Genomic DNA, 14860 nt, shown 5'->3' with positions numbered 1-14860 from the left:
ATGTATATACTGTGAAATTATCACCATAATAAGTCTAGTTAACATCCATCACCACATATAGTTACAATTTTTTTCTTGTGATGAGAACTTTTAAGATCTATTCTCTTAGCAACTTTCAGTATTATTAAGTATAGTCACCATGTTGTACATTACATTTCCAGGACTTAATTATTTTATAACTGCAAATTTATACCTTTTGATCCTCTTCACCCATTTTGCCCACTCCCATTCCCCATCTCTGGAAAACAAACACAGTCTGTTTTCTGTATCTGATTAATCTCTTTCTGACTTATTTCAGTTAGCATCATGTTCTCAGGTCCATCAGTATTGTTGTAAGTGGCATAATTTCCTTCTTTTTATGGCTGAATAATATTCCACTGTGTATGTATATCACAATTTTTTTTTTACTCTTTCATCACTGATGGACACTTAAGTTATTCCCATGTCTTGGCGATTGTAAAGAATGCTGCAATGGATATGGGAGTGGTGCAGGTATTTTTTTGCGTTAGTATCTTCATTTCCTCTGGATAAATTCCCAAAAGTGGAATTGCTGGATCATATGATAGTTCTACTTTTAACTTTTGAAGAAAACTCCATACTGTTTTACGCAATGGCTGCACTAATTTACATTCCAACCAGCAGTGCACAAGTTTCCGTTTCTCCACATCCTCACCAACATGTTATTTCTTGTCTTTTTGATAATAAGCATTCTAACAAGTGTGAGGTGATATCTCATTGAGGTTTTAATTTGCATTTCCCTGAGGATTAGTGACCTTGAATGCCTTTTCATGTTCCTGTTGTCCATTTGTATGTCTTCTTTGGAAGAAGTATATTTAGATCTTCTGCCCATTTTTAAAAAAATATATATATTTTATTGATTTTTTACAGAGAGGAAGGGAGAGGGATAAAGAGTTAGAAACATCGATGAGAGAGAAACATTGATCAGCTGCCTCCTGCACACCCCACTGGGTATGTGCCCGCAACCAAGGTACATGCCCTTGACCAGAATCGAACCTGGGACCCTTAAGTCTGCAGGCCGACGCTCTATCCACTGAGCCAAACCGGTTAGGGCAATATTCTGCCCATTTTTAAATTGGGTTGTGGAGAGGTTATTTATTTACTTATTTATTTGTTGCTATTGAGTTGTATGAGTTCTTTATATATTTTGGATACTAACCCTTATCAGATATATGATTTGCAAATATTTCCTCCCATTCCATCAGTTTTGTTTTTTGTTTTTTCATTTTGATGATGGTTTCCTTTACTGTGCAGACCCTTTTAGTTTAATATGTTTGCTTTTACTCTTGTTGCCTTTGGTTTTGCTGTTAAAAAAAAAAAGTCATGGCACTAACCAATGTCAAGGAGTTTACTGCCTTTCTTCTAGTAGTTTTATGGTCTTAGGTCTTTTGTTCACATCTTTAATTCATTTTAAGTTGTTTTCATATAGGGTGAAAGAGTGGTCCAATTTCATTTTGTGTGTGTAGCTGTCCAGTTTTTCCAATATGTTTATTGATGAGACTGTCTTTTCTCCATTGTATATTCATCATAGGTTAATTGGTGATATACACAGGGTTTATTTTTGGGTTCTCTATTCTGTCTATTGATCTATGTGTAAGAGTAGTTTTAGTATGCATTTCACTGAAATGTCTTCTCATTACTTCTCCCTTTAAATTTCCACCTTACTCAGCAAAACACATTTTCCCAGTTAAAGAATGCATTTTTTGCTGGGAGGGCACATTCCATTTTGAGTAATGGCTCATTTCTATTGCTTCATTAAACACATTTTTTTAGCACTTCTTAAAAAAAAACACCACAGACATTGCTAGGAGTTCAAGACAAATAGGTAGACAAGACTAACACAGTCCTTATTTACCTAAGTCTCAATCCTGCTCAGCTACAAGCCAAGCACTGCCAGTAGGGTCTACCACCCCATCTCTGACAGGGGTCAATCTACATCCATAAAACTATATTTGTACCCATATTTTCTCAGCTATACTTGGGATTTTCCCCTATGTTCACTTTATCTTTCCTTGGACATTTATGTTTTAACTGAAAAATAATTGGCTCTCTTTTCCTTAAAAACCATACTCCTTCTTCCAAAGAACTGAGTGTGGAAATTATATTTTGGATGAATTTTCTAGAAGGCAAAAGGCATTAGCTTTCATTTTTCCTAAACTGGATATTTTTCATGTATCCAGTCATATAGGTTATAAAAATACATAAGCTCTAAAATCTGAAAAATAGGATTTGTTAAAATTAAGAATTTGTGTTCATTAAAAGACACTTGGAAATGAGTGAAAAGGCAAGTTAAAGTCTTGGAGAAGATGCTTGTAGTAAATTTACATAATACTCATACTTCAATGCATAAAGAATGCTTATAGCCCTAGCTGGTTTGACTTCATGGATAGAGTGTTTACCTGCAGATTCAAGGGTCCCGGGTTCGATTCTGGTTAAGGGCACATACCTCGGTTGCAGGCTTCTCCCCAGCCCAGGCCCTGGTCAGGGTGCGAGCAGGAGGCAACCAATAGATGTGTTTCTCTCACATGAATGTTTCTCTCTTTCTTTCACTCTCTCTTCCACTCTCTCTAAAATCAATGGAAAAATATCCTCGGGTAAGGATTAACAACAACAACAACAACAAAAAAAATAAAAAAGAATACTTATAAATTAATGTGAGGAAGGCATTACAGTGAAAACAAATTGGCAAATGATAGGAACAGACACTTTACAAAAGAAGATCTCCAAATGGCTTCTACACATATGAAATGGTACTTAATGTATAATCAGAGAAATGCAAATTAAAAGCATGCTTACTCACCAGCAAGATTAAAATCTTAGGAATAGACAACACCAAGTATTAACCAGGATATAAACAACTGTAATTTTCACTCACTGCTAGTGGGAGTGAAAATTGGTATAGATATTTTGGAAACCTCTCATTATCTACTAAAGCTGAACATAAACCTGTATTATGTTCCAACAATTCTCATCTTATTATTTACCAAATAGAAATTAGTGCATTTGTCCACCAAATGACATGAAAAAGAACATTCATAGAAGAGAATAAGTAAAGAACCCAAATATCCATCAAAAGTGGAATAGACATATAAAGTTGTGTTGTGTTTTTAAAATAGAATGCAACAGAACAATGAAAAAGAATAAACTACACCCACAGAAATAACATGGATCAATTTCATAGATAATTTTCAGTGAAAGAAGACAGGCACCAAAAAATATATGCTGTATGATTTCATTTATCTGAATTTTAAGATTCAGCAAAACTAATTTATGATGACAGATGTCAGATAACAGTAGTTAAAAATAGTAGTCATTAAAAGGTAAAATTATAGTTAAAAATAGTACTTTTCTTTTTTTTTTTTTTTTTTTAGTCTCCTGTGCAGGGAATGTTCCACACTTTGATCCATGTGCTATGTATGTGTACATACATTCATTGAGCTGTTTACTTAAGATATGTTCCCCGTACTGAAATGATGCATACCTCAATACAGCAATAATAGGTTAAGACAAATTTTCTGGGTAGTGGTTTTAAATACTATTATGTCCACAAATTCTTAAATATGTAGCCTCCTTTCAAAAGATGAATCCCACTTCCTCACCCTTGGAGGACTTTGAGAGGCACACCTAGTGAGCCGAATGTGGCCGAAGTGAAGGTGTGTCCCCTTAGAGACTAGGCCTTAAAGAGCCCTGGGCCTTTCCCCTTGTTCACTCTGGTGGATCGCTCACTCTGTGCGGGTGGGAGGAGAGCTAGTCAGCCACATCCACTCAGTAAGACACTCCTGAATTCCTGACCCTCAAAAATTGTGAGGTAATACATTTCTGTTGCTTCAAACTAAATTTTAAGGTAATTTGTTATGGAGCAGTAGATAACTAATACACCCCTCCACTCATGAATCAGGCGATTTAGACGGGAAATGATGCTTCACATTTTTCACCTGTACAGTGGGGGTGAGAAAAGAACTTATCTTCTGTACACCATGTAAATATGATCCTCTTGGAGCAACAAGGACAGCAGTAGCCAAAACAGCCATTCACCAGGAAGCCCTTCCAATAAGCTGCATGTGTAAGAAAATAGAAGCTTGTTCGCTCCATTTTAAACCTCTCTCTAGTTTCTTAAAAACTATTATGACTTAATTACATCTTGATTTCAGATTCTCAAGTCATGACATTTATCTGGAAAACAAAACAAAAACACAACCCAATACTATAGTATTAAAATCCCAGGCAATAGTGATCTTGGAGGGGTGGTGGTTGGGTGGGAGGGTGAGGGGGCAGACAAGAAACCCTTTCCAGACCAGATCTCACCTATAAAACATGAACTCATTCTTGTTCAAAGATAAAATCTTTATTAATGTAATTAAAAGATATTATTCTCTCAGATGTTTAATTTTATCTGCCTTCTGAAGTCCATCCATTAAGTTATGGTGGCCTTTATTCCCCTTTCCCTAGAGCTGAATGTTATACTTACATGGCAAAGAGTAAATGGTACTTTAATGAAGATTTCCATCACAATTCTTTTTTTAATTCTCACCCAAAGATATGTTTATTAATTTCAAAGTGAGAGGAAAGGAGTGAGAAAGAGAGAGAGAGAGAGAGAGATATGTGAGAGAGAAACATCTATTAGCTGCCTCCCATACACACCCTGACTGAGGATCGAACCCTCAACCTAGGTATATGCCCTGATGGGGAATTGAACCCGCAACCTTTTGGTTTAAAGGATGACACTCTAACCAGGTCATCTGGCCAGAGTTCAGTCACAATTCTTAATGATAGGAAAGTGAGTCATAGCTCTCTTACATTAGATGAATTTGGATAAAATATAAAAGGAAAATACTGCTTGATACAATTAATACGAGATGATTCCGATTTTCCTCTTAAATCAAACAGATCATCTAAAATAAAGAATACATGAAAAAAAATCTAGGTAAAAACACACGCTCGCCCAAACATGTTAATATGGATAGTGTATTTAAATTATGCTTCAATTTTTTCCAACTAGAATATTTCTTTAGTTCTATAGAGATTTAAAGTTTTTACATTCACTTAAAGCAGAATAATGTTTTCAAATTTTTGAGTTAAGACTTTTTTCATGTACTTTTTAATGTGGGCAAAGCAAATGATCCTTTTGGAGTATGAAATTGTTAAAACTAGGTATCTGAGAACTGTCTGGCGGGTGCAGATTTGTTCACATTCCATTCTGTCTACTATTTTTGCCTGAGCTCAAGTTTGAAATACAAGCCATTAAAAAGGAGGTCAGCATCACGGAGATATGAGAACAGCTCTGATTATAGTTATTTCTGTGAAAGATAAAGATGATTTATCTTGTGCTGATTATAGGTTTACTTTCCTCTCAGGGCAACTTTTAAAATCATTTCCAATTTTATCAGTAGTGTTAAATGAAATCATGCTTGCATTTATTCTTCCTGATAAAATTTGACTGAAATAGAATTATTATATATATACTAGAGGCCTGATGCATGAAATTCGTGCAAGGGGATCGGCCCTTGCAGACCCAGCTTCATCCGGAAGGTCGTCCGGAAGGTCATTCGGCTGTCCGGTCTAATGAGCTATAATAGAAAGAGAATGCAGTTTGAAGTTGCACTTTCAGGTAAAATCTGCTTGTGTCATTTACTGCATTACTCTCTAAGCCTCCATTTCCCCATCTGTTAAATGGAGCTCATGAGAATCACTTTGTTAGGTTCTGAGGATGAAAAGTGAAACAGTGCTTGTAAATCTTACAGTGCAGTGTTTGACTAATAGCATATGCTCAGTATTTTATTCTATTACTAGAGGCCCAGTGCACGACATTCATGCACTTGGAGAGGGGGAGGAGCCCTCAGCCCGGCCTGCACCCTCTCGCAGTTCAGGAGCCCTTGGGGGATGTCCAACTGACAGCTTAGGGGAGCGGGCCTAAGCCGGCAGTCGGACATCCTTAGCACTGCCTCGGAGGCAGGAGAGGCTCCTGCCACCATGGCTGCGCTCGCCAGCCAGCCATGAGCCCAGCTCAGGGCTTCTGGCTGAGCGGCGGTCCCCCTGTGGGAGCGCACTGACCACCAGCGGGCAGCTCCTGCATTGAGTGTCTTCCCGCTGGTGGTCAGTGTGCGTCATAGCGACTGGTTGTTCTGCTGTTTGGTTGATTTGCATATTAGCCCTTTTATTATATAGGATTGTTAATATTTTCAACTACAGTATTATTATTATTGCTACTATTTATTTCATATTAGTTTCCCTAAAATGCATATGATAGTGATCATTTACTCATTGGAAGTGATTTTTAAGTAGATTGGCTTTTCCTTGATAAATATGTTTTATGTACATGTGTGGATAAAAGAAAGTGAATGCATAAACTGTCCTGTGGGGGTAGCACCATGTCCAGGTTCACCCAACCACAACAAGCACAGTTTTCCTGTCATCTGCTTCTGTATTGGTCTGCTAGTGCCGCAGTAACAAGGTACCAAAGGCTGGGTGCCTAAAACTGGGTCTGAGAGGACAGACATCTGAGATCAAGGTGTTAGCAGGGTTGGTTTCTTCTGGGACCTCTCTTTTTGGCTTATAGATTGGCTACTTTCTCTCTGTGCCTTCAGAGGATCTTCCCTCTTGTGTATGTCTATGTCCTTACTTTCCTTCTTTTATAAGGATACTTACTAGTCATATTGGATTAGGGCTTACCCTAATGACCTCATTTTAACTTAATTACCTCTTTAAAGACCCTGTCTTCAAAGATAGTCACGTTTTGAATGACTGGGGATTAGGACCTCAACATATATATTTTGGGAGGACACAATTCTGCCTATGACAATTTACAAGAATTGATTGTGTATGAACTTTAGGAACGTTCATGACTGTGGCCCACAGGGATTTGGGACATCACAAAAGGAAGCTTGCTTCTCAATAGAATTCTGTTCACTGGTGGGGTTGGGGGTGGGGAACAGTGAAGGTTAAGGATATTTGGAGAAGCCTTTGCAGGCTGGATTTGACTGCAGAGGATGGTAATGCAGGGCTGCTGGGCTGTTCATGGCAGCCTTGTCCAAGTAGCATAGACGTAACCTAGGTCATCAGTGGTAGCAGACAGATTCCAATCATTTTCACTGAAATAGTAAGTAACCAATGGTTTAATGATTCAATAGCAGAAAAATTACCAGAATAATGTCTACACTGGTAGACTAAAGGAGAAGACACGTATGATTATTTCAAATGATGCAGAAGAAATATTTGATAACTGTAATACCTGTTTATTATTGTTAAACCATTCAGAAAAGTAGCCATAGAAGATTTATCAGCCCTGGAAATGCTCTAACTTTTAACCAACTTCCTGAGGGTCTAACCAGAAAAACAGAAAAGGAACTTGAGTATTTACAGAAAAGGAAATTTAATGCAGGGAATACAGAAATAATAGGTGGAATGCCAAGCATGGACAGTGAAGAGATCTGCAGTAGAAAGTCACTAGCGCCTCAACATTTGGAGCCACATCGAGGAGATGACATTGTTACTCCAACACTAGGGATCACAGGGAAAAGATGGTACTAGTACCCCAACACTAGGGTCACAGGGAGGACATGGTGTTACCAGAGCCCATAAGCTGAAGCCACCTGGCGGAATAGGAATCACAGCAGGACTGTAGGGTCGGAGCCAAAGGAGACAATCAATCTCTTGAAGTCATGAGCAAAGTGAGGAAATGCCTGGCTCCCTCTTTCCCTTGTGTTCTATCTCCTGCCAGTACCTTTGACCTAGTTGGGAACAATCTGATATGGGCACAAGGATATACAACCATAGAGGTTCTTTTATTGGTAATAAATGGCTCACTTAGCAGGAAAAGAGCAAAGAGTAGGTTCTAGGGCCAATGAGTTCCTGCCTGGTAGAGGGCTGTGCCCCTAGACAAGCAGCATCAGACTGTGGCAAAGCTAGAGAGACAGCTTCATTAAGCTTAGGATATGACAATGATGTTTAATGTTCCTGGACTGATAAACGTGCTTGAGGTGATGCTAATGCTGTATGACAGGAAAACCATACCAGATGTGTAAGACTTGGAAATGTCATAATGTGATCAATTTGATCAAATGCCACCATTAGCAGATTATGTGATTATCTACACTAAAAAGCGATGGAATTAACAAACAAATAATGAAATTAATAAAAATTCAATAAGCTGCTATACTCAAGATAAATGTATCAAATCAACAGTATTTTTCTACACTGTAAAAACTACTTAAGTAATATCATAGAAAATAAGATATTATTTACAAGATCAACTAATAATATAATGTCTTTAAAACTTTAACAGGTGATGAATAAGCACTTTACAGGACATATTTAAAACAATATTAAAGGATACAAACATTTGATTATATTAAATTCTACTTTGTTCATGGATAGGACAACTCAGCAGTATTTGAGTAAATTTTCAATGTTAATATACAAATTCAATGCAATTTCAATAAGACTTCTGGCAAGATTTGTTACAGAACTTGACAGATATGTCCTGGAATGTGTATGGGATATTAAATATGCACGAACAGCTCAGATTGCTATGAACAAGAAGAGCAAAAAGGTGAAACACACAAGATAAACCAGCAATATACACTATAAAACTGTGACAATAAAACCCTCAAGGGAAGATGCAAAAACATAACAAAAAACCCAGGGAACATGATGGAGAGCTTAGAAATGTATCTATGGGGAATTTGATATATGACAAAAGCGGACCCTCAAAACACTGGGGAAGTGGTGAATTTTTCAGTAGGTGGTATTGGGAATAGTCCCTAGAGCAAATAAAGATAAACCTCTTTCTGACTTTATTTAAAAAGGATAAGTCTAGATCGATTAAAGATCTTAATAAGAAAGACAAAATTAAGAGTCAATAGTTTTCCCTACTAATTATTTGTATCACGAATTGTTTGACTACTCCAAGAAGGTCATCTGGCTTGTTTCTAGTTTTGCTTTTCTTTAAAATATATTTTTATTGATTTCAGAGAGGGAGGAAGGGGGAAAGATAGAAACATCAATGATGAGAGAGAGCCATTGATTGGCTGCCTCCAGCAACTCCCTCCTTCCCCCACTGGGGATCGAACCCACAACCTGGGCATGCTCCCTGACTGGGAATCGAACCGTGACCTCCTGATTCGTAGGTTGATACTCAACCACTGAGCCATGCTGGTGGGGCTTGTTTCTAGTTTTTGACTATCACGATAAAGCTGCTGAGAACATTTGTGTACGGGTTTCTGTGTGAACATAAGTATTCATTTCTCTGGGATAGATGCCCACAAGTGAAATTACTGGGTCACATAGTAATTACGTGTTTAGTTTTATAAGAAACTGTCAGACTGTTTTCCAGAGTGGCTGTACTGTTTTATATTCCCACCGAAAACATGTGAGTGATTCAGTTTCTCTGCACCCGTGCCAGCGTTGGGTGTTGTCAGGATTCTTCATTTCAGCCATACTGACGAGTGTGCAGTAATTTCTCCTTGTGCTTTAATTGGCATTTCCCTGAATGCTAATGATGTTGAACATCTTTCAATGTCTTTATTTGCCTTAAGATGTACTTTTGGGGTTAGGAAAATAGTTCATTTGAAGAATCTTGAAGCAATAAATACTGGAATGGGAAAAAGAGTACAATATACTTATTTGACTGGGGAATTGGAAGCATTTAGAGAGAAGCCAGAGAAGAAAAGCTTGCTTAAAAAGCCAAAGAAAGAGGATAGTGAAAAATAGATTCTTGAAGCCAAAGACATCCTTCTCTTTTCTTCTTTACGTCTGTTTTTTTTTGTTTGTTTGTTTGTTTTTTTTTTTTTCATTTTCATGGTCTACTCTTTACCTCTAATGAGACCTGCACACCAGTGGTTATTGGTGAGGATTAAAGAAAAAAGGTACAGGCATTCATTTTCCAAACACAGGTCTAAGCAGTAAAAATGAATGAACAAACATGACTTGATTATGTCACTGCCCAATCATGGGATAAGTACAGGTTTGTTCAGAAAAGAGAATTTGAAAATGATTCAAGTAAAATGTTAAGCGACAAGCAGGAAAAGGACTGGGCAAAGCCCGAGATGTTAATTGATGCAGTTGAAGCTTAGCCCTGCAGCCAAGGCACATGTTAGAGGGAAAAGCGGAGTCAGTGCCAGTACTTCAACTCCAAACCCAGACTCTGAAAACTGAATTCCCATCAAAGCAAAAAGCCGGGCTCCCCCACACCCTTTGCAGACACAATTGTGCATGATCCCTTCCTGTCACACAATTTCTCTAATGCCCTCTGAAAGCTCCATTGCAAAAGAATCAAAAACCAGATCTGGACCTTGTGGGTTGAAAAGGATTACTTCCCTATCATATGGGAAATTACCCAACAGCCTTGGTTCAATTTGCTTTGATGATAGCTTAATTTCATTATTTTTTAATTCTCTATCTTTTTAGAGCACTTTCTTTATTATTCTGACTGTAATTACTGCTTTTGTTAGTTCATTCACCAATAATACATTTAATTATGGATTCTGTAGAGTTAAATTTTTTTGTGCTTTAACTACTTAAATTGTGGAAGTGTTTATTGCATGGTTAAAATACACACACACACACACATACACACCTTGCTTCATATGGTAGAACTATTCCCATACAAATACATGATTTTTAAGTAACCTAACAGTATTTGAAAGAAATAGTTTTTAAGAAAGCATAGTCCCACAAAAAGAAAGTTATAGGTAGTGGGTAGGTTCCACAAGCAACCAGAAGTTCATTTATGGGATGCTGGTCCTGAAAGTCCTTTAAGGTTAATCTAGTCCCCTCTCCTCATTTATTAAAAGAAGAGAATGAGGCCTATGCGACATAATGAGTTTACCAAGGCTATGCAACCAGTTAGTTAGGTGGGTGTGGCTGGAGTCTGGTGGGGTCAAGACTCCAGCAGGTGGCGGCTGTTTCTTAATATGCTCTTAAATCATGCAATAGTTAAAAACGATTTTAAAACCCAACAAAAGTGGATTTTTATCATTAGCCTGAATTTCTTAGGATCACCTGGATTACAAAGAGATTGCAAATTATCCCTTAAATTCCAGTGGCTGAACGTAACTGAAGTTTGTTTCTTGTTCTTGCCACATGTCCAGTGAGGGTCGGCCAGGACTCTGCTCTTTATGGTCATTTGAGAGCTCAGGTGGGTGCAGCGTCCATTGTCCTGCGGTTGCATTATCAGGCACCCGTGGTCTGTTTAGTATTGTGGCACTGCCATTTTATAGTGAAAAATAGTAGAAGATCCTTGAGACAAAACAAAAACCACATTAAAAATTTTTGAATGCTAGTGCTTGAATAAAAAAGCAGGTTGCTTTGAGGAGGAGGTATTCATATATTCTGATCATGAAACAGCCTCTGAAGGAGATAGCGGAGTACTTCCCAGGAAGGATTTGAAAAGCTGGGCCCTGGTTCTCTTCCTGGGTGAGGAGAGACAGTAGCGTGATCCTGTTCCTCGGATTCATCAGGATGGTGTTTTGCCTCAGAAGGGAAAGGAGCAGGTCCCCATATATCTTTAGTTTTACAGCCCCGTTTGGCAGATAAGAGAGCTGTTATCATTTCAACTTTAGGGATGGGGCTAAGATAGCTCAAAGGAATTTGAGCTAAAAATATTAACTGAACTGTTGTTAGGCTGTGTGGGTAGAGCTCCGATAAGACAAAGTATTTTGTCTCATGCGTGTCCATGGACACAGGATAGCAAGGGAAGAGCTAGGACAGGAATCCAAATTTCCTAATTTCTGGTCAACAGCTCTGAACTCTGCAATGTATTGTTTCAGCTACAGGGCAAATGTCAGGTGTGATGAATGAGTCTAACAATGGACTCTTTCATCTTTGAGTGTGGGTAAAGCCAATATTTCTTAATATTCAACCTGGGACTTTTAGCCTGGCTGAGCTGAGACAAAGATACAGTCTATATAAACATCCTCCTCCTCCTCCCATATCTCCCCCAACCGCCTCCTTCCCCAACCCAGTATCCACTTGAATCTATAGATATACACGTGGGAATGTGTGCAATTGGTGAGGGAGGGAGAGGGTTAAGTTGAGAGTGATAGAATACAAAGGGGACATTCTGGCCACTATTCTGCAGATTTTGTTTGAGAAACCATGACTGTGGATGTTTGAAAGCAACTTTCATGAGAAACACGGTAGTATTCTGGGCAAGAAGTGAAGGCTAGGCCCTCACAGAACTATTCAGGGGGTACTTTGTGAGTGTCAAGAGTAGTGTTACAAGATAGGCAAAACCACTTCCCCCAGCTTCACAACTGGCCCTGTGCGCAAAAGGCCTGCACATTTTAGGGACTTTCAGAAACTGCCTTCTTGGCATGGACAGTGACATTTTCATTACGTGCCGTGATGGCGACAAGGCTTTTCCGAGTGGCTTTATGTAGCAAGGATAAGCAGGATCGGAAGAAAGAGAAGACAATAAGAAAGATAATGCTGCCTGGTTGGTGTGTGGGCCCAGGGAAGGGACCTGTGGGAGCTCTTGAAGAAATGAATGGAGCCTATTTCAGTAGGGAGAGGGTCATGGTGAGGTCTTGTGATTGTGTATGTGGCAGCTATGAAGCCAATAGATGTTAGGATTACATGCTTTTAATATCATATACACTCTCTTCAGGAGAAAAAAAAATCAGCCAATTCAAGCCCATTTTAATTGTTGAATTATCACCCATCTAAGGAAGCAATTGCTATTTTTAAGATAAAAATATTTGCTGTGCTTTAGAACAAAATGCTTGGGATAGTTTTAGACAATGCTTCTCTTAAAAAAATATAGGACACTGCTCAGCGCAATTTCTGAAATAATGCTGCAGAAAATTGTGCTTGGAAGCTGGATGGAGCTCCATGAACCACGCCGGGCTTGTCTGAGAGCCCAGAAGTGTGTTCAAAGCACATTCCACACAGTCTGGTTCCAGCTTCATTCTTCGGTGCTTCGTAGTTTTTAAGGGGATGGCTTGTTTCTTTGGTACTTTGGGCCATTAAATGTGGCCATGGCATTGCACAGCGTTTCACAGCATGAAAATGAACTCTTCGGTCCAATTGACGTGCCCTCTCTTGCTGGTTGCCATGAATGGCTGGCACATTCTCTCACTAAGGGGGCATTCAGAGACTCAGGCAGCGGGGAGGCTGTATTTCCCATTTATACAAACTGTTACTTCATTAATTTACATGTACAAGTCGAGTACTTTCTAGGGAGCACCTACAGCACAAGCCCCATAAACTATTGTACAAAGGCTATCATCCCCAAAACTCAATAAGAATCACCTATTTTCTTGTTCGGAAAGTACGACTTGAAGTGGTTTTGCTACCAGAAACGACAGAATATTTCCAAATGGCCTTGCCATTTTCTCCCCAAAGGACTTCATGATAATTTTAGGCTCCCCTTACTCTCGTGTGGACCATATACCTTTAAAATAGCACCTGCTTTCTGCGATGAAGATCTTCAAACTTGCATAGGCCCAATCAGGAGACTGCAGAGTTAGATTACCTGCTGGTTTGAAGGAAACCTAAACATTGACATTGTAGACAGGGTGATGAAAAATACAGTAAAACCTTGATATAATGGATTAACTTAGGCGATGGGGTGTTCATTAAAAGCCCAAAGTCTGTTATATAATAAAGTATGTTTTCTGAATATGTTAAAAAATTGACAAATTAGTTAGTTTACTTCTTTTTACTTATGTAAAGTTAAGTATGCATGAAAAGTTTAATTTCACAGAAAAGCTTAATTTCCCAGAAAAGTTTTCTATATGTGTTACTGTAATTTTAAGTTTATACTGAAAAGGTCTAGTACACGTGTGCATTCCCTAGTCACTGTGAGGAAAGAGATGCACACGGCTGGGGCGTGGCTTGTTGCAGGAGGGAACATGGGCCTGCACTAGCTAAAACAGCTGCAGAGTCACACCACATGACAAAAAATCAAAGACCGCTCGCCACACGGTGTGATCACATGCCAATCATTCCCCGAATATTGTTTATGAGTGGTGACTCTTGGATTTAAATATGTAGACTATAGTTGCAGATATGTAATATTTATTTATGTTGGCAAAATTACTACAGTGTTTTTTTTCCAATATATGGCTTATTTGCTCAAATTTGTTAAAAATAACAGTGAATTAATAACATAAAATAACCTGATAATTTAAGTGTAAGCAAATCTTGGTTAAAAGCATTTAAAAATCACCAGGGTGTTAATTTTCACATGTGACACAGGAATAGGAAATTTTGTTCCTTAAATCTGAAGTCCATTAAATTGAGGTCCACAAAATCAAGGGTTTACTGTATATTATTCCCTTTATATGTTTTCAATTCAATTTTAGAAAAAAAGAATACTTTTAATTTCTTTGTTTCTCATATAATAAAAGTAATACATGTTCTTTGCTAAAATTTTGAAAAATTAAGAAATATTTAAATGCTTAAATATTTAAAAAATATTTCTTTTGGTTACACAGGAGACTAAACTCTTCAGTTTTAAGTCATGTTTCCCCCCTTCCCTGCAAAGCAGTGCTGAAATATAAAGAAGAGAAAACAGAAATTTGATTCAGAGACAAATGTTCCTTCTCCCTTTCTGGCTGTCGCTGTAGGTAGCGGTGAAATTAGCCAAGCTGTCTGTGCTCTCAATAGCGATAAGCCTCGGGCAGGATGTGGTGACTGGCATCTAAATATGTGTGCTGTACAAATGCAGGATTAGCTTTCCCTGAGCATACAATTCACTAGGAAATGCACTGATTTTCATTTAATTTTGTTAATACTCCTCTAAGGTAGGGAATCTGATTATATCGTTTTACAGCTATGGAAGCGCAGAGACAGAATTTTAATCCTTTGTCTCCCCGTGGGCAGAACAAGGATTCAAGCCCGT

Source organism: Eptesicus fuscus, chromosome 19 (genome assembly GCF_027574615.1).
Source record: "Eptesicus fuscus isolate TK198812 chromosome 19, DD_ASM_mEF_20220401, whole genome shotgun sequence".
NCBI classification, from domain to species: Eukaryota; Metazoa; Chordata; class Mammalia; order Chiroptera; family Vespertilionidae; genus Eptesicus; species Eptesicus fuscus.
The sequence above is the reverse complement of the archived record's forward strand: the minus strand, read 5'-3'. Positions refer to the sequence as shown.